Consider the following 27,044-nt stretch of genomic DNA (forward strand, 5'->3'; position numbering starts at 1 on the left):
TATAGATTTAACAAAAAGAGAAGACATTTGACTTGGGCCTTGAACAATTATTTGAAGGTTTACTGGTCTCAGAAGGGAAAGAAAGCCATTCTATAAGAGGGGCATGAATGAAGACAAAAATAAATAACTCATTAATAAAACAAAGATAGGTCAAGGGATGCTGGAGTAAAACTGCCGAGGGAAAAATAGTGGGACTTAAAGCCAAAGGTAGACTCTTAAATACCATGATAAGGAACTTGGTACAATATCTTAAAGGCAGCAAAGAGCCAATAGCAGTTTTTAAGTGGTAAAGTGTTCTTGGTGCTAGCTCTACCTTCTGGAGAACAAGTCTACTTGTTAAGATTCTGGAAACCAAAATTAGATCAATAGGTGGACATGCTGAACTATTTTTCAAATATCTGAGGGGCTATGGTATGAAAGGGAATTAGATGCATTCTGTATGGCTTAAACCAATAGATGGACATATTTGAGATTAGTATGATAAAGAGCTAACAAGGGCAGTCATGGGTGGAATGCACTGCAACACAAGTTCTCTGGATGATCTCAGCCACTTGATTGAATGCTGTAGAAGGGATTCAAATATTATATGGAGATATATATATGTATGTATGTGTGCGTGTGCGTGTGTGTGTGTGTGTGTGTATCAAGGGAAGTAATGGACTAGACTACTTTTCAGATCCTTTCCAAGTGGGATTCTACTCACTCTTCCATAGGAGGAGCTTTGCAAATAGAAAATAGATCTATCTCCTGCTTCTTTCTTCAACCCAAATGTTTCAACTTCCTTTATCTATTTTGTATAATCCATCTTAAACTTACACAATCTTATAAGTTAATTATATCTCAATAAAGCTGGGTTAAAAAAAAAGTAAATTCAGCATGTTTTACCTTTACCTTTCTGGTTGATCTCTTCTGGATACCATCAAAAGAGAACATGGTCAGCCCATGTTCTTAACCAAATCTGGCACTGAAAACTGAGTGCCAGAAAGCTACTTCCCAAAAATACAACCAGATTCCCATGTCACTAATTAGGATTTTAAGTATAGTAAAACCTTAATTAACTTAAGCCCAACCAATGAAACACTTTATTTCATGTTCTATACTCAATTTTATGAGAAAAAGAAAGATGGTGACTAAGCAAGCAAATATCTTGAATTTACTTAAAAAAAAAAAAAACATCACCCAAGAAATGGTCTTGTCCAATATAAATTCATCACAATCTCTTACTTTTCAATTATAATAAGGACTGCTTTCACAATTATGAACTTGAAACCCTGAAAAAAATATTCCAAATAGTAAAGAAAAACTCATTATGTTCACTAAACTGTACTTAAAGCTAGTAAAATGGACTACAGTTTTATAAAATGTTTTAACCACAAAGACTGAAATAAAAGATAGCTGTACTACTTAACATTTTAAAAGCCTCAATTAACATCTCTTTCTCTAATTATCCCTAGTTACTTAATCAAGATTTTTCTATACTACAGAACCATGTCCTGAGTTCCCACTGTGATGCAAGACGATTGGTGGGATCTCTGGAGGGCTGGTTTGATCCCTGGCCCAGCACAGTGGGTTAAGTTGCTGCAGCTGTGGCTTAAGTTGTAACTGTGGCTCAGATCTGATCCCTGGCCTGGAAACTCGAAATGCCATGGGGCAGCCAACAAAGAAAAAAAAAAAAAAAAAGAAGAAGAGCCATATCCTTCATTATTACATATGAAAGTAAGGGAATATTTCTTTCTTTCTTTTTTTTTTTTCTTTTTTTTTTGTCTTTTTGCTATTTCTTTGGGCCGCTCCCACGGCATATGGAGGTTCCCAGGCGAGGGGTCGAATAGGAGCTGTAGCCACTGGCCTATGCCAGAGCCACAGCAACGAGGGATCCGAGCCGCGTCTGCAACCTACACCACAGCTCACGGCAACGCTGGATCGTTAACCCACTGAGCAAGGGCAGGGATCGAACCCGCAACCTCATGGTTCCTAGTCGGATTCGTTAACAACTGCACCACGACGGGAACTCCGAAAAGGGAATATTTCATTTTCACTTCTACACCTACCACTGACCTAGATGTTCAATAAATATTTGTTGAGTGAATTAATACACAAGTTATTATTATTATTATATTATTATTATTATTACTGCTACTACTATTATTACTACTATTAGTCTGCCTCAGTGGCCACACTGTCTCTTTTCATCTTCAAAAAAGTTGCTAGTGGAATTCCCGTAGTGGTGCAACAGAAACAAATTCGACTAGGAACCATGAGGTTGCAGGTTCAATCCCTGGTCTCGCTCAGTGGGTTAAGGATCCAGCATTGCCCTGAGATGTGGTGTAGGTCGCAGATGCGGCTCGGATCTGGTGTTGCTGTGGCTCCAGCGCAGGCCAGCAGCAACAGCTCCAATTAGACCCCTAGCCTGGGAACCTCCATTTGCCGCAAGTGTGGCCCTAAAAGGACAAAAGACAAAAAAAAAAAAAAGTTGCTAGTGCTATAGTCATACACTGCTGTCAGGTCATACGAATAAGGCAAAAAATATTACATACGGTACTATGTGCACTCATCATATTAGACTATACGGTATTAAAAGCAAAAGGGATACTGAAGATCATCTAATTTAAACATAAAATTTTGCAGAGGTAGAAGCTAAGGTGCAGAGAATTTAAGTGACTTATTAAAGGTCAAACAGCTTGTTAGTGATAGAGGCAGGACTAAAACATTGGCTTTTCTTTCTCTTGGTCCTGTGGTTTTTCTTTTACAACAAACTGGCTCTGTATTTTTTAAAGTCTAGTATGAAACATGTATACATTTTTTTGTGCTGAAACAAGAAGTTGCTCCGGAATGTCATTCCATTTGACACTAGAATGCTCAGGCACAAAGAAGGCTGGTTTCCCTTCCCTTTATGAGAAGAGTCTCTTGTGAATTTATTTTATATCCATGCTGCTCTAAAATCAGTCTTATGATGTTTTAAGAGACAATAAATACTGAAATAATATGTCATAGACTTATCTTTTAGTGGCAGCCATGCAGGAATGCCATGTACTATTTTATGTCAGTAATTTATAAGAAACCTATTGGGCACCAAGATATAAAGAGTTGCTTTGTTTTATCAAACTAGTATCTTCTCACTTTCTTTTTAAGAAATTGTCATTCTTGGTAAATGAGTTGCCCACACAGGGAATGTCAGGAAGTAAGGTTTGGGGCTGTAGTATTCAAAATTTGAGGGACTGTAATGAACAAAAAGTGTTCAAAATCAAGGGAAGAAATTTCAAGGCAAAACTAGTAAGCCTTCCAGTTCTAGTGGAATCTTCCACACCACCTTGGTTTTATATCTCATTCGTTTTTGATATTTATGAATAGTATATTATGTTCCTAATGTTAAGTAAAATCTTTTTATGATAAAAGGGGAGGTTCTTGATCCTTTGTCTTATGATCACAGTGAGAGATTAGCTCTAGAAGGACATTTCAAAAACTATATTTATTTATAGTTGGGATGACATGCTAAAATCTAACCTGGACAATTTTTAAAAAAGAAAGAAAAAAGAGTTACTAATGGCAAACAAGCCTCAAGGTGGATTCAGGAGCTGCCAGTCTACAAGACTATCGAATATTTCAGATCATAACCTGTGCATCACATTGAAGCACAAAGTAGGAGGCAGAATGAGTATGTATGCTATTAATCCTTTAAACACTCAATCGTTGTGGACATGGAAGGAAATTTTAACAGAAAGAAACATGATAACTTATGAAAATATTAAGAAAAGCAATAATGACCAAAATAATCCCATTTCCTCAGTTTGTGAACTGTTGTATCTATGGTCTTTGATGAGCAAGACATCAAAAGCATTCTAAAACTTAATGGATAATCAATTCAAAAATATCACATACTTACTTTGCTGTTATGGCCAATCATAAAGTACACCTGAAAAAATCAAAATGCAATTTCAATTTCCTTGATCTTTTATGTTTGTATTATGAAAAATGATAGCATAGCTTTTTAATTTATACATCAGAGAGGCCATTTGAAGAAAAATGGGATTTCACAACTCTAATCCTTTATAGGCACATTTTTTCCACTTTTATAATGATGATTAAAACTGAATATAGGAATTACCTGAAATATTTTCATTTTTGTACCTGTTGGTTGTCAACACTGGTTTTTCTGAGTCATTGCAGGTATGTAAAAAAATTAACAGTCATCATTTTCAAAATAAATCACAGTATGGATAGTAGACAGGAGGAACTAATGGCTGACATGGTCTACTTAGTGCATTTTTACTTCATTAATCAATGGTCAAATACTTAATAAGTTCCTTCCAAGTCAAAAAACATCACTCACCAGACCCCATCATTGAAGAACTGAGTTACAGCAGATTATTGCCACAACAGATTACTGAGATGCTTGACAAACTAGCTTTTAATGTTTCATTCTTACCCTGTCAGGTAAAATTTAGTGGAATTAGGATTGACATCAAAGGCATTTCTGAAAAGGTCATGATCTTATCACATTGCTTCAATTAATCACTGTAAGGATATGCTTCAAGTTGGGTGGGAAGTCTTTAAATTTCTAGACAACTTTAAGAAGACATGTGGAGATAGATTTCTTTTCCAAAGACCTCACTGAATTTGCTGGAAAGCTGTAGGCCATAATGTTGACAGGGCTGTTTATGTAAATAACTTATAAGACTGGAAGGTAGTGTTATCAGTGTTTACATGATTTCAGAGCAGCCAGAGAAAAGATAGCCAACTGGATTGTCACTTTTTTCTTACTTTCATGTCTCCACAACACTGTCTTTACCTTACCTGCTCCGAAGCTAGTCACTCTGAGCCTGACTCCTCAAGCTCACCCTTCTAGCCTACTTGTTCAGACAAAAACTGTTCTTATGTAAGCTACTGCTTAGACACCTGTCACACCACACCACACCCCATCTGTATCACATCCTATCACCTAACATCTTCCTAACTCAGCCTCTAAATGGTTTGGATCAGTACCAGCCAGCAGACAAACTATCTTTATCAACTGGGACCTCTATCGTTCAAACCTCTTCATTTCTACCTACTCATCAACAGTATGTGTCAGCCTTGCACTACCAGTCTTTTCTCAATCTGATTGCAAGTTTCTTATCTACCTATAGCCCCTAATACAGACTCTATGTTCTAGCCAGTTCTAAAGCAACATTCATTAGGTCTATTTCGCACTCCAGGCCACTTCTCATACTATTTCCTTATCCTTCCTGCTTCCCTTCCCCATTATCTGGTCCAAACCGACTCACCACCCAACCTCAAAGGTCCTTTCCTACAGAAGGCCTTCCCCGATTGCTTCAATAATGATGAAAGCTACTATTGATTAAGCATGTATTACTTGACACTTTGAATCCATTACAGTTTTCTTGAGATAGAGTTTACATATCATAAAATGCAGCCATTTAGAATGTATAATTCAATGATTTTTAGTTAATTTATTACTGAGTTGTGTAACCATCACCACAAACCAATTTTACAATGATTTTATTACCTCCCACCAAGTATCCTTTGTGCCCATTTGCAGTCACTCTCTGTTCCCGCCCTCAGCCTCTTGCAGCCACTAATCTATTATTTGTCTCTTTAGATTTGCCTTTTCAAAACATTACCTCTGGAATCATACAATATGCCGTCTTTTACATCTTTTTTTTTTTCACTTAGCATAACATTTTTGAGATTTATCCACATTGTAGCATGTATCAGAACTTAATTCCTTTTTATGGCTGAATAAGATTCCATTGTATGGATATTTTATATTTTACTCATACATTGACCAATTGATAGACACTTGTGTTATGCCAACTTTTGGGCTATTAGTGATGACAGTGTTACAAACATTCAAATATGTCTTATAGACATATGTTTTATTATACTTGTATATATACCTAGGAGTAGAATTGTTGTACCATATGGTAAATTTTTCCAATTTGGTAAATTTATGTTATGTATATACAATTGTTTATCTGCCTATCTATCTACCTATCCATCTACCTATAGATATATTTCACCTTATAATTCACCCATTTAAACTATACAATTCAATGGATTTTATAGTGTTGTGCAACCATCACCACAATCAACTTCTGCACATTTTCACAACCCTAAAAAGAAATCTTATACCATTGCATCCATTGCTGATAATCTTTCATGCACTGAGGCTGCTTCTACTTTACTGTGTGCCTTTGGAAAAACTGCTGCCCCACCCTGGGACCCTGTTTTGCCATCTGTAGCATGAGCATTGTTTGAATGAGAAAAATTTCAGCAGTGCTTCCCACTCCTGAATCATCTACTTAATATGCTTACTAGAAGTTCTCAGTCAAATATTCAATAGTTTTAATATTCAATCATTTTTGCCTTGATATTCATGATGTACTTACTAAAAAGTCTTACCATCTTCCTACATTTTTATTAACCTGGGCCAGTTTTCACTTCTTTGTGGCAAATAAGTATGTAACATCTTTTACTCGAGATACTTTTGTATCCCTATCCTACTTTAAAATTACAAATATATTTTCTCATGTCTAGAATTCTTTCCTTCAAAGGACTGGTCTCCTGGATTCCCTTCTTAGGATACATCCTATAGCAACTTTCCTACTTCATTACATTTGTGTTTGCATTTTCCTTTTCTGCTAGTTTTTTCTTTAGGAAAAAAACCGAGACAGAAATGACTCAGATACCAAATGCTGTCATATTTAAAAAGAAATGGAGAATTTTCTCATTAACTTATAGAAAAAAAAGCATAAAGATTGATCAAGAATAAAATAATTGGAAGAAACTGGAAATTTTCCATATTTTTCATTCAGAAAAAACATTTAAACAGATCATTTTATTTTTAAACAGTACCTTACCTTTACATGTAGTCTTGAAAGTACCTAAACTAGCATATTAATTTCAAAATGTTATTAGATAACATTTATTCAGTTAATAATAGATCTTGTTGCTATGGAACCTTAACTGAATTTTCTAGCTCTGAGAGTTGATTTTTCAGCAATTAAGCCCTTAGCTCTAATGTTTCATTAACAGATTTTTTTATATGAACGTAATTATTTGAATGAGGATATTGAAAACATTTCCTAGTTTGCAAATGATACTCAAATTGGAAGAAAAGCAAATGATGAAGGAACTATAATCAAAACCTTAAAGACACATATTATTCAGGTGACTGAATCAATATAAAACAAAGTATATTCTCATATTAATGATACTTGGGAACAAAACAAAAAAGTACATTTGGGTTCCTCCTGCTCCCTGATCTATCTCAATACCTACACTTAACCGACTTTCCAACTCAACACACACTCTGTAAGAATAGTAAGAAATAGAAGTGATCAGGAGAGAAGGGAAAAACTCTTGAAATTATTGGCCCCAGGCAAAGTAGAACTAGGAGATTATTAGTGGTTTAATATTTTGCCAGCACCATGACTATAAGTCAACTGAAGTAATCCTGTTTATAACCAAGATGCTCATTATAGTACAAGTGGACTTAAACCTGCGGTATTGATCATTCTCTTTCTGTTCCAGACCACTGCTTCAGAGTAGTACTTACTAATTAAAATGTGACAGCTAGCCCAAGTGTTGAAACAGATGGAGAAATACAATGTTTTCACATTTGGATTATTCTCACTGAATAGAAAATCAGAAATGCATAATCATAGCTTATACCTACGAAGAAAAAGAGGACAAATCCTGGGGCATGATAAAGGATACATAGTCTTAGGTTGGCAATAACTAGGGAATTTGGAGGAAATGAACAACTCATGTGGTTCTGGAGGTAAGAGCAGCTACCTGGCAGGGAAATGGCAAAGGATGAAGTCTTTTACAAAGAAGCTTTAAATTTAGACTTAGAGAGTCTTTCTTTCTGTACAAAAATGGGTTCTGAATTCCAAGTTGTCCCGTGGTTAGGGAGAAGCAGAATTGTTATGTGAACTTAATAATGCTGTTTTAACCAACAATCGTATCTCAGACTTTTTTAAAGTAGATGAGGCAATGAAGTATTTGCAATTAGCAAGTAATCAGTTTGGATTCTATTTGAGTGACCTGAAACTTGTTACTTAATTTCTATGAATGTCAGTTTTCTACTTCATATAATTATTGCGAAGAATAAAAGACATGACATGGTATTTAACACAGTAAAATGGGTACTTGATAAATAGGATTATTATAATTAGTATTAATTATTAGTGAGAAAATATGTTTTCCATTTACCGCACCTCATTACTTGCTTATTGATGACAGTGTTTCCTAATTGCAGTTTCTGTTTTTTATTTATAATTTACTTCTTGGTGGTTGCATTTGCAAACCAAATCTATAGCGAAGATAGCAAATATACAGAAATAATAATGCACTGAAGGAAATAAACAGAAAATAAATATTGCTTCATAATTAAAATGTATTTGTAGTGTGGCTAGGGAGATAAAATATGAGCACTGATGTGAAATAATTTAACATTTAATATAATTAATAAGATTATACAAATATTTTGAATGCTTAGTAAAGGTTCACAAGCATACTCGTCATAGTTTTGGCTGGTTTAAAATATTAACTCATTTATTAATCATAACTCTAAAAATGAAGAACTATTATTATTCCCATTTCACAGATAATGAAACTGACACCAGGACCTTAACTTAGTTCTCCAAAGCCACACAGGTAATAAGAGGCAATGGCAAAATTCAAATCTGTCTCTAAAGGCCAAACTCTTAAACACAACACTATACTGCCTCTCATATGGATCAATCAAGTACAGAAAAAACTCCTAAAGGGCTGTGGATTGAAAACTAAATTATTTCAGTCAACAAAGAAGGACTAAACATTATACAAAGGTAATAAACACTTCTAAAGTAATGGAATAAAACTCAATGTTTCGGGGGAAAAATGTAATTGTAATGTATACATGTAAGGATAACCTGACCCCCTTGCTGTACAGTGGGAAAAAAAAAAAAAAAAAAAAAAAAAAAAAACTCAATGTTTCATTCATTAAAAGAGTGGATTGCTGAAAAGGCCAACACAACAGGAACACTGTCATGCAAGATATCTGAGGATATTCAGTAGCATCTGAACATACTGTCTACTTCAATCTCCACTTACCAGAGGCCTTTCTTGAGGAAGGACTATTTTTGCAATAAAATATGCTGGTCATATTGGAACAATATATTTGAAAGCCACATTTTTATCTCAATAATCATAATGAAAATCTTTCTGTACATTACAAGTATTTCTGATAAACAACATGCAATTTATATTTAATGATTTTTCATCTTGCCCAAATTTCATTTCTAATGATTGCTTATGTTCTTTCACAAACATTTCTCAGATAAACTTCTTTTAGTTGTGGGAACACTTTCTTGACTACATTATTTCTCCATTATCCTATCCATTCAAATAGGCTACAATAAAATCCTATTATGTGATTTTTCATGGGATTGAGAAAACACCATAAAGAGGAAAACGGTAAAAATAAGATATACCGCTCCATGGAGACTTTCCTCAGAAGCTGTGCAGTCACATCTGTTTCAGGACAACATGGAAGCAGTAAAAGATCACATGTCGCATTCCTGTTATTTGTAATGCTGGTTCTCCACCCCCAAATGCTCTCTTTACACTTGATGCTGAGGTGTGAAGCAGGAGTAATCATGGTAAGTGTGCCTCATTTACTTGAGTTTCAGATCACAGACTGCCACAGCTCTCTACTTGTTAGTGTTCTCCAGATAGGTTTCCTAGCTCAATGCTTCTCAAAGTTTGATTCAGGGAAAGCAGCATCAGCATCACCTGGAAGCTTGTTAGAAATGCAGAATCTCAAGCTCCACCCCAGACCAACTAAATCTGGATCTTCATTGTAACAAATACCCATGGAGATTCCTGAGCACATTCAAGTTTAAGAAACACTGCTCTGGTGGCCTAGTGGTTAAGGACATTGTCTGTGCTGTGGCTTGGGTTTAATCTCTGGCCCAGGAATTTCTGCATGCTTGAGGCACAGCAACAGCTCCCTCCCCCCAAAAAAAAGCACTGCTCTAGACATGATAAGATACCCAGTTGAATAAAGTATTTTCTCTCTCTCTTTGAAATGGCTGAGAGGGAACATATGAAAAGATCTTGACCAATAAACAATGAAAAATGAAATGATGCAATTAAGAAAAAAAAAATTAAGGTACAAAAACAGACATATTTATCAAACACTGACATCACTTACCTATAAGCCTCAATTAACCCCATTTCTTCCCTCAGTCTGTTGGGAGGAAATATCAGACTGATGGTGAGCAATACTAGCTCAGCTGTAGAAGATTCTCAAACTTTATTATCATCAGACTCAGTATTATTATAACATTTATGCACTACATTATTCACTACATACCAAACAACAGGTTAGATACTTTCCATACTTTTCACTTTAATCCTCACGTGACCTTGGAACCTGAGCTCATAACCACTTAAAGGCTTTCTGATCTATTCTCTACTTGTGACTCTAGGATGTCTTTTCTGGCACAGTGTGATTGTATTTCCATTCCATATCTATACTGAGTGAGAAAGATATTTTCCCAATAGGCTCAAAAATTTCTATCCAAGGCTTCCTCTGTCCGTATGTTCTCCAGAGATATCTAACCTCATTCCTGAAGGAGTCCCTGGCTCTGGTCCTCTCCTGTTTCCCATTCCCCTTTCCCTGCACATATCCTGAATACTCATTTTCTCTCTCATAACTGGTTTAACTGGAGCATACTGGCTTAGCAATTGTTATGTTTGTTTTATTCTCTGTAAAGCCCAACATTGTAATCTATCTTTCTGGGAGACACTTTTGTCCTGATCCTTTTATCAGCCATGTAGCTTTTTCTTCTAAGCTCTGTTAAGGACAGAAGCTCTATCTATCTGGTTCTCCACTATATCCCCAAAGTTTAGAACTGTGCCTATATGTTATAAGCACTCAAAACCAATTGTTGACTCAACAAATAAATCTAAGTGAGAGCAATTTCTATAGAATGCATATCTGTTGGAGCTCTTCTCTGTCTACACTCATTCCCTAGATTATGTCATCCAGTCCCAGTTTAAATACTGTGTATTCACAGCGCAAACTATAATTTCAATCCTAACCACACCCTGAACCTCATACTCATGTATCCAACAGCTTACTCCTAATCACCACTTAGTTACAGTACAGACATCTCAAATTTAACATGTTCAAAATCCGTCTCTTGATGTTCCTCTGAAATCTTCCCCACCTCTATAAATAGCATCGATTACTTAGCCAGTTACTCAGACCAAAAACCTTAGAGTTCTCCCTGTTCCTCTTTCCATTCTATCCCACAGCCAATCAATCAGCAAATTATATCAAGTTTACCTTCAAAGTATCTTCTGAACCTAGCCCATCCTCACCTCCTCAACCACTCCCACTCTCATCCACACCACTGTCAGTTTGCATCTATGACAATAACCTCTTAAAGTGGCCTGTTTCAATTCTTGCCTCCCTGAAGTCTCTACTCAGGAGCCAGACTAATCTTTCTAAAACATAAATCAGATAACCTAACTCCTCTGCTCAAAAGGCTCCAACAGCTTTACGTCAAATTTAAAGTAAATTCCCCACCATACCTACACTGTCCCACAAACTTCCCCTGCCTCCCTCAAAATGGCTCAGCTCCAACCTCATTGGCCTGCTTTCTGTTCTTCTTATCCTCCAAGTTTAACACCACCTCAGAATATATTTACTTGTTAATCAATCTGTTTGCAATGCCAGTCCCTTCCCCCTAGGTTTTGTATGGCTGCCTCTAGCACTTCATTCATGTCTCTGTTCATGTATTACTTCCTCAGGGAGAAGGTTCCTGACCATCATAGTCAAAAGAATATTTCAACTGCACTATACCATTCTTTATCCTCTTGTCTTGGTTTCTTTAAAAAAAAATAATTTTACTTATCTATTTATTCCTGTTTTCTTTATAACGTATTGCTATCTCACACATTATATGTGTATTTGTTTATTCATTTATTATTTGTCTTCCCACTAGAATGCAAGTTCCACGGAAGAAGGAACGTGGTAGATCTTGCCCTCTATTGTATCCCTGGTACCTACAACACTATCCAGTGCATGGAATGTATGCCAAAACTATTTGCTAAGTGAATGAATGCTGGTAGACACCACCTTTGTCTTTGAAATCTTTCTCTTTCTATTCTCTTTTCAAACCAACTGAGTATGTGCCTTTTTCTTCCTTCATAAAGCCTGACATTTCTTGTGTCTTTCCATAATGATTCACTTTCTCATTGGACAAAGGTATCTACTTCTTATTTACAAAGCATGCATGATTGATTATCATACTCCAATCCCAATGAATACTTAATCCACCATTCTAGCCCTATTTTTCTTTTTCTCTTTCTTTCTTTTTTTTTTTTTTGTCTTTTTATCTTTTTGTCTTTTTGTCTTTTGCAGCCCTGGAAAAAGAACCGCATATGGAGGTTCCCAGGCTAGGGGTCTAATCGGAGCTGTAGCCGCCAGCCTACACCACAGCCACAGCAACGCCAGATCCAAGCCACGTTTTCAACCTACACCACAGCTCACGGCAAAGCCGGGTCCTTAACCCACTGAACGAGGCCAGGGATTGAACCTGCAACCTCATGGTTCCTAGTCAGATTCATTAACCACTGAGTCATGATGGCAACTCCCTATTTTCATTTCTGAATTCCTGGGATCTAGATTCTATCATGTTACCTTCATCAAGTCTGCTTAGCATCACATCTATTGGACCCCCACCCCTCTACCACTTCTGAAGCTGAATGTGTCCTACCTGGGCTTTTGAATCCTGGTCATGACTATGGCAAAATGTACCAGTCTGAAATCCCGACAGGACTTCCTACAATAAAGAAGTAAGAGAGTGTGTGTGTGTGTGTGTGTGTGTGTGTGTGTGTGTGTGTGTGTAATCTGTAAATTACTCAACTTTCTTGAAAGCCCCTCAGAATCTTCATATTTTAAAAGATTCCAAAAACCATGGCGATCATATGCTTCTAAATTTTTAGGACAGCCTTAACTTCAGATAATTTTATTATGTCTAATAATGGTAATTCATTAAAAGACATGTGAAATATATCTTGAGACTGTGACCATGAATACATTCACATATTTAAAAAAATATTTGGTCAGACCATGTGTCCCAATTTAAGGCTCAGAAAATAGGTCACTCTGTCCATGGTCTTTTTGCTGTTAGCCTAGATTCTGGATTCCCACAGACTTCAGAAATAGCTCCCTGGAGTAGTCTCTGCCTTGTCATCTTGTCAGTAATTTTCACTGGAGGATAGGAGTGAAGGAAGGGATTCTCAAGTCCATCAGCAAGACCATAAGGGTTTGCCTTTCTTCCAATATGTTCCCAGCTATTTCAGTTGGGTGTGAAAATGTACAGGACAGGAGGATTGTAGCTCAGAAAGTTGAAGACAGCTTTTCACACCCTTTCAGCTCCCTTTGTCTTAACTTTTCCTTCTTTTCCCAGATCCTTATGTCCTCTCCTCTCCATACACACATGCACTAGATTCCTTCACACTACTCCCTGGCTACTGGGGGCTTTGATTTGTCAGCCAGTCAACCAGTCAGCCATCTATCTACCTATTCAACAAAACTTTACTGAGTACCACTACCTGCTGGGACTGTGCTAGGTGCTGGGGATAGAGAAATGGATGAAGCACGGTCTCTAAGCACTACTTACTTAGAGCTACTTCTTTCCTTTATATCTTTACTTAGACTGGCAACTCCGCAGATATTCCATCCTTCTGGTAGCATTAGCTACTCATGATAACGATAAGGCACCTTTTCCTAAAAATCTCAGTTTTTTCTTTAGAAATTCATTGGTCTCCTGCAGTCCTTAATACACAATAGTAATAACAATAGCCACTATTTTAAGTGCCCACTATATCCTAGGCAATGAACTAAGTGTTTTATATACATTTTCCCTCTTAATCCATAACAAACTAGGGCTCAGCGAGGTTAAGCCATTTGCCAAAAGTCAACAACTAACCGGCAGCAAAGCTGGAGTCTATCTGACCCCAAATCCCATGCTCATCATTCTCTTTCATGATAGATTATCTTAACCCAGAGCACAGTCATTATCAATGGCAGAGGTTTCACTGAAGGACCTACATGGTACCTCCCTCCTACTAGGGAGACAGCAAAGGACAAATTTAAAATCTGGGTGAACAATCAGGAGAGAGCAGTACCCAGCAGTGAAAAAAAAAAAAAAAAAGAAAAAGGAGTTTTAAGAAGGTGAATGGTTAATCTTTTGATGTACCTACTTGAGAACAGAAGCCATGTTCTTTACTGGGACATAGTTTCCAAGACCTTTTCAGAGTTAGATCAACTAATCAGGTCACAAGTGCAAGTGTAATTTGATAGCTACAAAATAGCAAAAGAGCACAGTTCTGACCCAGGCCAAAACATCCAAATGGAAATAAGTGAATAGGGCATGTGTAAAGTTTTGGAAATTCTGTTTCCTTGATTCAAATAACAATCTTTTATTTTAATTTGATAAGGCTCAAGGATGAAATGTGGACAATGAAAAAAAAGTTAACTACTCAAATGACAACTTATGTCTTGTATACCACATGGCTGTAAATGCCTACACGCTATTCTAATGGATGTACCGTAATGTTCTTAATATTTCTACCTGGTAGGCATTTAGATTTTTTCTAGTCTTTCATCATTGGTAATAATAATAACATAACTGACCTCACATATATTTGATCATTTTCTCTTGATTGTTTTCTAGATACAAGATTCCTGGATTAAAGCTTAATAGCTTTGTAAAGCTCTTTGTATGTATTGCCATTTGCCTCCAGAAAAATTATACTAATTTCCACTCTTCTAGAAGCATAAGAAATTGCCTATCTCACAGCACCTTCTCAAGAACAAGAACTAATCTCTGAATATGACTGGCAAAAAACTCTGCTTTCAATCTGTATTTGTATTTTCTGAATGTTTATTGTCCAGGTACATTTGTTTTCATTTCCTACTCAAATCTTGGCCATTTTCCACTAGGGTTTTCATCTTTTCCTTAATGATTTATAAAAGACACTTATATTGACATTAGACCTTTGTTATATACATTGCATATATTTTGCATGTTTATGATTTGCCTTATCATTTTGTCATTTATGGTTTTTAAGAAAAAAGAGTGGTTGTTATAAATTAAAACCCATCATCCTTTTCTTCTATACCTTCTCATCATAAAATCAGTTAAATGGACAGTTCTGTTTTTATTCTTAAAATTTTAACTCAAATATTTAACTCAAATGTTTCAAAAGTTTATTTAGGCATCTAGTGTGAAGTGAGCCTCTAACCTGAGATTTAATGGTAAATTCTCTTACCTCTCAAATGGGTAATTTTCCAAGAACTATTTATTGAATTATTATTTTCCCCACTGTTTATGATTTTTATCATAAAATAATACTTTTTCAAGGCTATTCAGTTCATTTTATTCACCTCTCTATTCTTACAACCTTATAACACTAATAATTTTTATAACTGTGATACATTTTAATCTTTTACTGATGCTTTTAAAACATATTTTAACTATTAAAATCTGATTATTCTTCCAAAATGATCTTCAGAATTATTGTCCAAAAAGTAAACGGAGATTTTTGTTGAATTATATGAAACTTAGAATTTTGAATTTGAAGCAATAAAATTAGAAAAACTTACTTTGTGTGTGTGTGTGTGTGTGTGTGTTTTTAGGGCCACACTGCGGCATATGGAAGTTCCAAGGATAGGGGTCAAATCGGAGCTGTAGCTGCTGACCTACGCCAGAGCCACAGCAACATAGTATCCGAGCCACGTCTGCGACCCACACCACAGTTCACGGCAACACCGGATCCTTAACCCACTGAGCAAGGCCAGGGATCGAACCTGCTTCCTCATGGATACTAGTCGGGTTCATTAACCACTGAGCCACAATGGGAACTCCAAAACTTACATATTTAGATATTCAGATATCCTAGCCAAGAACATGATGCATCTCTCCATTTATTCTTTTTTTTCTTTTTTTTTTTTTTTTTTTTTTTTTTTTGCCACACGTGCGGCATGTGTTAGTTCCCAGGCTAGGGATCCAGTTGGAGCTGCAGCTGCCAGCCTGCCAGCCTACTCCACAGCCACAGCAACACAGGATCCGAGCTGTGTCTGTGATCTGCATCACAGCTCTCGGCAACACCAGATCCTTAACCCGCTGAGCAAAGCTAGGGATTGAACCTGCATCCTCATGGATACTAATCAGATTTGTTTCCTCTGAGCCACGACAGGAACTCCCCATTTATTCAAATTTTATTTTATGTTTCTTCAGAAAATTCGGTAATTTTGAAGAAAATATAGGCCTTACATTTTTCTTGTTAAAACTGTCCTTAGCATTTGAAGATATTTATTTTTAATTATTGCCAATAAACTCTTTTTTCATATTTTTAATTTCTAACTGGTTATTGAGGTTTCCTCAATAGAAAAGTAAAGCACAACCCACAGGGATAACATTAATAGACCATTAAAAAAAGAATAAGAAGAAACACTTACTGCCATTTAGGAAACATATTCTCTGCTGGAAGTTGCCTGCTGTAGAATCAAAGAGTTATGATATTATACACCACCCATCAAACCCAGAGAATTTAAGGCTATGTTCTCATTCAACAGTCATCATTCTCAGATGAGAAAGAAACCATTTATCAAGACACAGGAAGAAAGAAGTAGCTATCACACAAGTCAAAGCACTGGGACAAAAACAATGATTCTGATTAAATTTTCAAAAGAAATTTTCACAGTCTGCAATTGTGTTTGGCAAGTTTAAATCCCAAATGAAATTCCAGAGGAGATGTTATATGCCCTTGAAAAGCAAGTTTACAATGAAAATGCTGACAGACCTTTGGAGAGAAGATTGTAGTATTGTGAGCACCTCTATTATCACTTCTGTGTAAGTAATAATATCTGTATACATAGGCAGTTTATATAAGCAGATAAAAGTTTCTGAAGATCACTGTCTTATCTTTTTCAATGTCCACTGTCTCCTTTAAAGCTACTATTAGGATATACTCAATCTACATAGCCTTTCAATTATTTAAGCAATAAATCATATTTTCAATATTTTATACCACAAAATGTTTTCTTCTAACTCATTAATTATAACTAATGCCTATGATGTCTGGGAGCAAACATATCAGCTACTTTTTTCTAAAGACTAAGGTGGACTCAGTGAATCTAAAATCCACAGAAGCCTTTGAAAATTTATGAAAGTCATCACCCACAAATTCCAATTTTCTAGTATAGAAAACGGCTAAATTTTTTGGAAATCAATATAAGGCAAAATAAGAATTCTGGTTAACTACAATCTGAAGTCATATACAAGAGACTAGTAAAGGAATAAGTTCATCCTACTTTTCTAAATCATTAATCAGTTTGTTCTGGTCATCTGTGATCTCTACCAGCTACTACAAAAATCACTAAGATTAAAAGCAAATAGGTGGATATACAAAATGAAATAGAAACGAAAAACAGGAGCATCCTGTTGCTCAAAAAAATAAGTAAATGTTAAAACAAAAAAGGAAACAAATTTTAAAAAAAAAGTGAATAATCTCCTAATCATCAAAGCTGGAACAATTTGAGCCACAAAAAAAGTAGTATTGGACTATAACTCAAAAGATAAAATAAAGATCCATGAGTCCGTACAGATACAATGAATGAGTGAATAAATAAACAAATGAGGGAGAAAAGACAAATATCCTATGGAGTATCGCAAATATTCAAGGAGGTAGAGTCTAGTCATTAAATGTAGGCAGTACATAATGATTTCTTTGCAGAGAATATACTGTAGAAAGGTGGGAAAGAGTAAGTTTACAGTGGAGAATCCCAACAGACACTATCTGAGTCAAGTGATTCAAGGCCAATATCAAAAATAAGTCTTGTTGATAATGTGTACCTGTGATAATTTGTGGAAAATTCTGATTTGCCTCTGTGGTCTTCCTCCCACACATCATCATAATCATGAGGAACACATAATACACATTCCAGTAGAAGCCCATTCTACAAAATACATGACCTGTACCCCTCAAAACTGTCCAACTCCTCAAAAAAACAAACAAACAAAAAAATCTGAGAAACTGTCAACGCTAAGAGGAGTCTGGGGAGACATGACAAGCAGCTGTAATATGGTAATCCTGGAACAGAAAAAAATGACATCAAGTAAAAACTAAGGAAATCTGAATAAACTATGGACACTAGTTAATGAATCAATCTAAGTTAACTAATTGTAACAAGTGTACCATATAATGTAAGATGTTAATAAGAGGGGAAATTCTGTGTGGGGTTTGGCGGGGGACATAATGGCAAATCTCTGTCCTATTTGTTTACTTTTTCTGTAAACCTAAAACTGTTCTAAAAATAGCCTATTGTTTTGTTATTTTATTTTATTTTATTTTTTTGTCTTTCAGGGCTGCACTCACGGCATATGTAGGTTCCCAGGCTAGGAGTCGAATCGAACTGTAGCCTCTGGCCTACGCCACAGCCACAGCAACACCATATCCAAGCTGTGTCTGCGACCCACACCACAGCTCATGGCAACCCACTGAGTGAGGTCAGGGATTGAACCCACATCCTCATGGTTGCAAGTTGGGCTCGTTAACCACTGAGCCACAATGGGAACTTCGTTATTATATTTTATAAAACTGTATTCAAGTGAGGAAAATTAGGAGATTATAGTGAAGAAAGAGGAAAAAAAATGACCTCTTGAACCTCTTGGAGGAAAATGGGTATAAAGACAATTCTAGACAAGCTTTTCCCAACATCAAATCCACTTCAAGTAAATGACAATGTCATAACATAGCTCATTACAATAGGAATTTATATATCATAAGTCAAGTCATAGCTTCAAAAACACCTATACACAGTAAAATCTTGATGTAGCTAGTTCTTCCCCCATCACCACTGATGTAAAGAGAAGTCACTCTATTCCAAATTAGTCCAAAGACTGTTCACTTTCCTAAATGGGATGCCAAAAAAGGGATCAGAGAGCTGAATAGAGGTTTGTCTTAGAGTATGTGCTATCAAGCATGGATTTTAATCACAGGATTTCTGAGCTCAAAGGACAAAGAATTGGGAACAGAGGAATGACATGACTTGAGTGGTAAATCGCTCTGGCTATACTGAAAAGAAGAATGCATTGGGAGGTTGGGGAACAAGACTGAAGACAATGATAGAAGATGACAGATGATGACAGTCTGAATTGTGGGATTGTATCAAGAAAGTAGAAAGCAAAAGGATAGATTAGAAAATATTGGCAAAATATGTTTGTTACTCAAAAACAGGGAAGGAGAAAAAGTGCTTTTGAGCATATTTTTAAGCATATTTTAAAGTATATTTTGAAGATAGAGATGAAGAAAGTTGAGGGCATTCATGCTTGATAACCTTAATTTTCTTGGTGAAATTAGAAGGCCTAATCATCTACTGTGAGGAAGACATAGCTGGAGACTGCTATTGAGAGGAATGGAAAAAGATGCTTACTGTGGAGTGATAAAAAGACTGTCTTCTAAAAGAAATGCTAAGAACTCAGCTAAATTTGGAAATGTTAAATTGTAGTATAGTCAACTCATAGAACACCAGGAAGGTTAAACGTGTTACGCAAATGACATTAGGATGTCAGGAGACCTGTCCATGGGGGAGTTTAGTGACAGGTGGCCAGAAACCTGCCCCCAAGTAGATAGAATACCAAGAAGGCCATCTAGGGATGAGGAGAGCTAGCCCAATGTTCATTCACAATACAGGTTCATACGATCCAAATCTATCAGTTAGGGGACCTAACATCTAAACTGAAATAATACAGAAGAGAAAGTGTTTCCTTTGCACCTAATGTTGAGCCAAAATTTAAACCATGAATAGTATTTTTCGGCTGAGGAATGGATGATTTCGTGATAAGAACAAAGAAAAGATCATTTAAACTTTTTATTTTGGAGTGAGTGAGGAGGCCTGGAATATTTACACCATTATCTGGCAAAGGGATGTTTTGAATAGAAAGACATCCACATGAAAGAAGGGGGAAAAATGTCCAAATAATCCCTACCAAATGCTGAAATCACACCCCACCCTTATATATAAATTATTTTAATAAAAGCATACATTAAAATGAAATTCTAGAAACTTGATCAACCAAACAAACATATTCCTTGCTGAACTAGCTTGTCAAATCTAAGGATCCCAACAGAAGGAAGCTATTCAATCAAGAAAAGGAAGGGGAAAGGTCAAATTAAATTTGATTAAGTGTTTTATGCAGTATAAAATTATTATTTTGCCAATATTACTTTGTAGTTAAAGTTTTATAGACGTTATAGCAGCCAAAAAAGTTGCAAATCTAATTTAACGCTTCTCCCCAAAATGTCATCAATAAAGTCAACAATAAAAAACCAAAGACACATTAAAAGGAGTCATGTGAAAGACAATATTCTTTAGCAAAGTAAAATTCAACAACAGATGTGATTTCAAGGAATGTAGATGCTATGAAAACCAATTTTTGGATAAAGCTTAATTCTATGGTCTATTATGGAAGTAAAATGCTCCAGAGTAGTGGAAATTTGTGAGCCAGGGAAATCACAAGTTAATATGGGTTTTGACCCAGTCCCACCTGAAAATAACAGAACAGATATGGAACAGAATTAAATATATGAATCACATATCAAATTATAAAAATGATTAGCCCAAATAACATGGAGAACATTCTCTAAGATTCAATGTTGTTTGCTAAGAGTATCTACTGGAAAGGAAATCATTTTGGGGAGAGCTAGTTTCCATATACCCAGAGCTAGTAAGAATTATAAGGATATTACTGGAGCTTGGTTTGGTAGTTATATATTTCTTAGGTAACACATCAGGATTCCTGCAGAACATCTTATGCCCAACAACTACAGAATATATATACTAGAATACTTAGAATATTACATATTCTAACAATGAAAGCTACCTAGAACCTTCATTTGGTTTTTCCCATTCATGTGTAAATAAGAACCTTGGAATATTGTTGTGGATAAGTGTATTCTACATGCAATGGGCCCTTCCCCACAGAACTATTTCTACTTCGGAAATTAAAGAAAAAAAAAAAAAACTTTGTTAACAGAATAGGATTTTCATAGCCATCTATCAATTTTGAAACATAATTGTAAAGCTGGCACGGCAGACAGTGCAATGACTTTATGTAATTTAGTTGCTGCTCTTGAATCTCGACCTATTCAAGATACAGTGATGTGGGGCATCACCCCTCTGCAGCTCAAACCCCAGTGGGCCAGATTACAGCATGGGGAGTCATTTTCTCTAAATCCTAGAGGCAGTCATTATATAAGAGATGTCTCTCTAAATTCCAGAATTCACAGAATTGTAAGAATCATGCATATATTCTATCAGTCAACATGAAGTAGAGGTGATTTTTACCTACAGTAAATATTGCAGGAAAGATGACAAATTCACCTTAAAATAGCAATCTAGTTACTTCTTTCTTTCAAAAATTGTTTCTTTCTACTTATGTATCAAATTTCACCAATGTTTAATAAAATTCACAGTATATATGACCATTTAAAATGTTATAGAGATATTGTATATCCCAAATTTTCATTAACTTGACCAAGTTCACAAAGCAGTTAAGTGTTGAAATCAGGATTGAAATCTGGGGCTTTCTAACTACAAAGTCTCAGTTCTTTCCATTATATCACTAACATGATCCTTGTATGATTTCTAGAAATATTATGGAACTCTTTTGGTATTCTGAAACTCAATTTCCAATAGGGAGAGGGGAACACCAGCTGGGTACCCTAGAATTTAAGTCAATTCTGACACTACCTACTCAGAGAGAGGATCAGATTCCCCACAGGTAAAGGGATCAGCCCCACAAGATTGTTCCCCCACTGCTCCGTCCCCAAACTTCAAAGGGTAGTTGCAAGTTCAAATTATTACCTGTACTTCTGGCCAACTAATTACAAATCAGAGGTTCTCACGACCACCTTCTCAGGTTTGATTAATTTGCTAGAGCACCTCACAAAATTCTGAGAAACATTTTACTCACTAGACTACCAGTTCATTATAAAAGGATATAACTCAAGAACAGCCAGACAGAAGAGATGCACAGAGCAAGATAGGCGGGAAAGGGCAAGGAAGCTTCCAGGCCCTCTCAGAGGTCACCATTCTCCCCAAATCTCCACAGCTTCACCAAACTGGAAGATCTCCAAACCCAGTCCTTGGGTTTATATGGAGGCTTCATTACATAGTAATATTCAATTAAATCATTGGCTATTGTCCATTAATTCAACTTCAAGCTCTTCTCCCTTCCCTGGAGGTTGAAGGCGGGGGTGGAAATGAAAGTTTCTACCCTCAATCACTTGGTTGGCTCCTTGGCTCCCACTTTTAGGCTCTGTTTGAAAGCCACCTCATTAACATAACAAAAGGACCTTAATCTCTCTAATACTTAAAACTCCGAGAGTTTTGGGAGCTATGATCCAGGCACCAAGGATAATGGGCAAATATATATGAGAAGTATATTTTGGTCATCTGAATGAGCAAATATATATTTCTCTTATAAATCACAATATCACAGAAACCAAAAGCATGGTTCCAGAGGAATAGGGTTATGCCTTCTCAGCGCTTACCATAGCATATGTTCTCTATGAAAGGGTTCTATATTTTCAAGAGGCCCATGGGAGTAGAACCAAACGCTGAGTGGAGTCTTATTGCCAGGTCTACACTTTTGGACAGCATCTTTGTACAAGGAGGAATTACCACAATGTACCATCTCCAGGCAAAACAACTACAAAGGGCCCGTAGTGAGTGGAATGGAGGCTAAATTTCAACCCAAATTGATGTCCCCTCAGTAGGGTATCCTTGTACAAAAAAAATTGCACAAGCATCTGTGAGGCCCTGCTGACTGTCTAATACCATCTATTGGATTTGTTCTCTGGAGCTGTCACTCCAGAGGACTTGGGCTGCTGGCTGGTATCTTCACACCTAGGTCCTCGCAGGATTGGTGATCAATACATCTATTGAGAAAGAATATTGCCAGGCATTTCAATAAACAAAGTATGCAGCAATAAAGCCATCAGCCAATGTACCTGCCTCCCACCTGTCACCCCTGTGCACCCTGAGGGAAATTCCAGATGGAAAAAAAAAAAAAAGGAAAAAAGAAAAAAAGGATACTAATGATACCAGTCCTAGATAAAGTTTATATCAAAGGAATAATTTCATTGAGCTTGGACTCTTGCCTCTTCCCATTTGTAGGAAAACACCAAAACCTTTAACTTGAGATGTCTGGGGTTTTTTGTGATTAGCTGTAATCTTTTGATGTCTGACAACATGTTCATTTGTTTCTAGGAAAAATGCCTATAAATCCTGGCTCTTCTCCTAACCTTTTTAGAACAGTTTCTTAGAGCTATCTGCATGGATATATCCCAGGCCTACTGTCCTCAGTAATGCCCCAATAAGGCATAATTCTCAACTTTTAGATGTGCTTTTTTGTTTGTTTTGTTTTGGCCATGCCCATGGCATATGGAAGATCCTGGGCTAAGGATCAAACTCATGCCACAGCAGCGACCCAAGCCTCTGCAGTGACAATACTGGATCCTTAACCCACTGCACACCATAAGGGAACTCCTAGATTGTGCTTTTTTTTTTTTTCCAGTCCACAAGCCTCATGTCCTTTTAATACTAAATAGAAGTATACTCTGATAGGGATGGAGTAGGCGCAGTAGTTGTAGAAGTCCCAATAAGGGAACATAGATAGAGATGGAAGCCTAGGGGACTTTGGAAGATCACCGTAAGTTAATAACTGCTCAAGAGGGCCAACAGAACAAGGCAGGCTTGCTTGATTAGTGGAGGCATGAGATACGTATGCCTCAGGTCATTGGGTGGGGATAGGGTGGGGCCTGCATTCAGGTTCAGACCCAGGGCAGGAGTTTGAGGACTGCCAGTCTGCTGATTGGAATAAGCACCTTGGCCAGATAGATATCAAGGAGGAACTACTTCTAGAAGAAAGAGGAAGAAGTTTTTCGACCCCCAACCCCACTTGGATGATAAAACTGTAGCCTACCTGATCCTCAGGGCAGAGCCTCCTTGCCCACCAGCTTGCATCTCTTGCAACATGTCCTACCTCAAAATAGTTATTTCTTGCTTTTTGCTTTTTTTTTTTTTTTTTTTTTCTTTGCTTTTTAGGGCCACACCGGCAGCATATGGAGATTCCCAGGCTAGGGGTCTGATGGGAGCTGTAGCCACCGGCCTAGGCCACAGCCACAGCAACGCTGGATCTGAGCCACATCTGCAACCTACACCACAGCTCATCGAGATGCCAGATCCTTAACCCACTGAGCGAGGCCAGGGATCGAACCAGCATCCTCATGGATACTAGTCGGGTTCGTTAACAACTGAGCCACGGCGGGAACTCCCATTAAACTTAACTTTAAAAAGCCCATTTCCACTTTGACAAATTCTAACAGTAAGATGCCCAATGGAAAGAGCCTATTGTTTTGTTTTGCTTTTCCTACAGGCTGAATAGATCCTATTAGCCTACGTTTGGGTACACTGTGGTAAGTGCTGTGATTGAGATATGGTTGGGGAAATACTGGATGGTGGCTATGTGAAATAGACTGAATTCTGTATATGCTGCCATATTGTATGACTGTGAGTCATATCGTATAAATCCAAAGCCATCATGGGAATGAAAGACTTTTGAGAAATATGACCATTTTTATTGCCAGAGTGCTGTGGAAATAAAAGTTTGACATAACAACGCTGAATTTTTCTGGACATTTTAAGCGTTTCGCTTAAAGATGAAAGTTAACAGATTGATTATCACTTTCCAATTCTCAATGTGTGTAGAATAATGTGGAGTTTTATTGAAATATTCCCCATGTAATTTTTAAGCCAATTCAAGAGGTAAGTATCCATTCTCATCCTCATCTCACCTAACAAACGAAAAACTGAGTTTAAGACACATTAAATAACCTGTTCCAGGAATCTCAGCTAGAAAATGGCATAGTGTCAATTTTGAACTTGTAACCAAGCAGGACCCTATGAGGTCTTCCCAAAATAGACCCCACTCATGTCCTCTGCCTGCCTTTTACCTATAGAAAAACTTTAGTGAAAGAATCAATTTATGCAGAAGTAAGAAAACAGAGAAGGAAAAGAGTCCAGCAAGACAAAATAGTAATAGTTTAGCCATTCAACAAAGTTAAGGACCTTTAGTTCTTCCTCAAAGACTATAGATAATATTCTAAGCCATGTCCTTGGAGCTGTTTTGCAGGTGCTGAAGCCCCAAGCGGGTGTTAGAAGTTAACTGTATGCTGCCCGCAAGAATGCAGACCCCAGACCAGTTGGAACCAGGCTGATGATGCTGACCCCACCACCAACCAATCAGAAAAATATCCACTAGCTGATCATGCCAGGCTCCCTGAACACTGTAAGACTCCTCATTACCCCCTCCAGGGAGGGCACATTCCTTGAAGCATTAGCCTATTATGTTCCTTCTTTGCCTGGCAACTAAAGCTACTTTTTCTGTTTCCTCCAACTCTGTCTCTTTCTATTAGGCATCGGTGTACACAGTTGATATTTTGGCCACAAACTCAAGTGTTTTCAGAACTTGAGCCCTCTATGGCTTCTGACACACTCCGTTCTAAGTTGACATTAATAATAAAAAGTTAAAGATGCTCTGCTATTGGAAAGTAGATTCAAAATCTCAATAATACCACACTAGTGGTTTGCAAACAAAGCAAAAATTCTTCTCCAGGATGTGATTTGGTGGAAATAAATAGTAAGGGCTAAACCTTTGCAAATATACTCACATAAATATGAATAAACTATATTAAAAATAAGATTTTGGGGTAAGTTTTGGAAATCACTGGATTTTTTTTTTTTTTTTTTTTTTGCTCTGTGTGGAGATTAATTAACAATAAACCACTCCAAACCTGCAGTTATAAGAAAATTTAATTCATGTATTTTAAGTGATGTTTAAAGAACAATGATATTTAAATGCTGCATTTGAAAACCTTACCTCCTGCACATTAAAAAATACCTATTATTTTACAAACTACACTAATTAGTGTATACAATTTCAAAAGAACAATTCCTCCAGATAGAAAAGTACAATGCAAATATACTGAAGCCACACCAACTAAATTATCTAGGCACAGAAAGACACCTCTGGTGTTATTAGACATCCCAAAAATATTTTCTGCAAAAATAAAGCAAGATTTTGACCAAAATTACTGCCTAAAAAGAGGTGGTATTGGTTTTATGAAGAGCTGATGAGCCACTATATTTAGAAACAAAATTATTAGCAGTTTTGCTTTGGAAAATATTGGGAGAGCTAATAATTGGAAAAGATGATTTGCCTCTTGAAAAAAAAAGATTTGCAAACCACAAAAACTAGAGGCATGGACAATTGGAAACTGTTCTGAAGGATTTGTTACTAATTAGGGAAATTAGCAATCGGAACCAAAGGGTGATAGCTCATGGAATGATACCAACCTTGCCCAGTTCTGTTCATCATTTCTAATCAACAAATTGAATAAAGATATAGATAGCATGCTCATGGCATCTCCAATAGCACAGATCTCAGACTGCTGATGAATGTACAGGATGTCATAGCCAGGATCCAAAAAGGCAAGCTGGAGAAGTGGGTCAGATCCATTAAGATGAAATGTAAAAGAAGAAGACCAATACTTGAATCCAAAAAGCCAAGTCCAGTAAAACATGAAGATGTGACCATACAAGTTGTACTAGAGATTAAGACTCAAGGATTCAAAGGTCAGCTTAATATGAGTTCAAAAAGTCAATGCAACTTTATTTATTTATTTTGTCTTTTTACCTGTTCTAGGGCCGCTCCCGTGGCATATGGAGGTTCCCAGGCTAGGGGTCTAATCAGAGCTGTAGCCACAGGCCTACGCCAGAGCCTGCAACCTCATGGTTCAACCACTGTGCCACGACAGGAACTCCTCAATGCAACTTTAAGTTGTTTTTTTGGTTCGTTTGTTTGTTTTGTCTTTTAGGGCTAAACCCACAGCATGTGAAAGTTCCCAGGCTA

The 27,044-nt window shown here is 36.7% G+C and overlaps 1 protein-coding gene across 10 annotated transcripts in view; it reads right to left on the bottom strand.

Annotated features, from left to right (window-relative positions):
* Positions 1-27,044, bottom strand: part of TENM1 (teneurin transmembrane protein 1) — a 908,801-nt gene that overhangs the window by 659,684 nt on the left and 222,073 nt on the right. For 4 of the 10 annotated variants that reach the window (XM_021080671.2, XM_085007212.1, XM_085007216.1 and 1 more), the window contains one exon: positions 3,881-3,910. The exons of the other annotated variants lie outside the window; for them this stretch is intronic. The gene's annotated coding sequence lies outside the window, so the exon portion shown is untranslated. The remainder of the gene's footprint in view (positions 1-3,880; positions 3,911-27,044) is intronic. 10 annotated transcript variants of the gene reach the window in all.

The sequence above is a fragment of the Sus scrofa genome, chromosome X (assembly GCF_054392235.1).
Source record: "Sus scrofa isolate SSC_HxYL_T2T_F1_AM1 chromosome X, Sscrofa_HxYL_maternal_Yorkshire_Landrace_v2.0, whole genome shotgun sequence".
Classification (NCBI taxonomy): Eukaryota; Metazoa; Chordata; class Mammalia; order Artiodactyla; family Suidae; genus Sus; species Sus scrofa.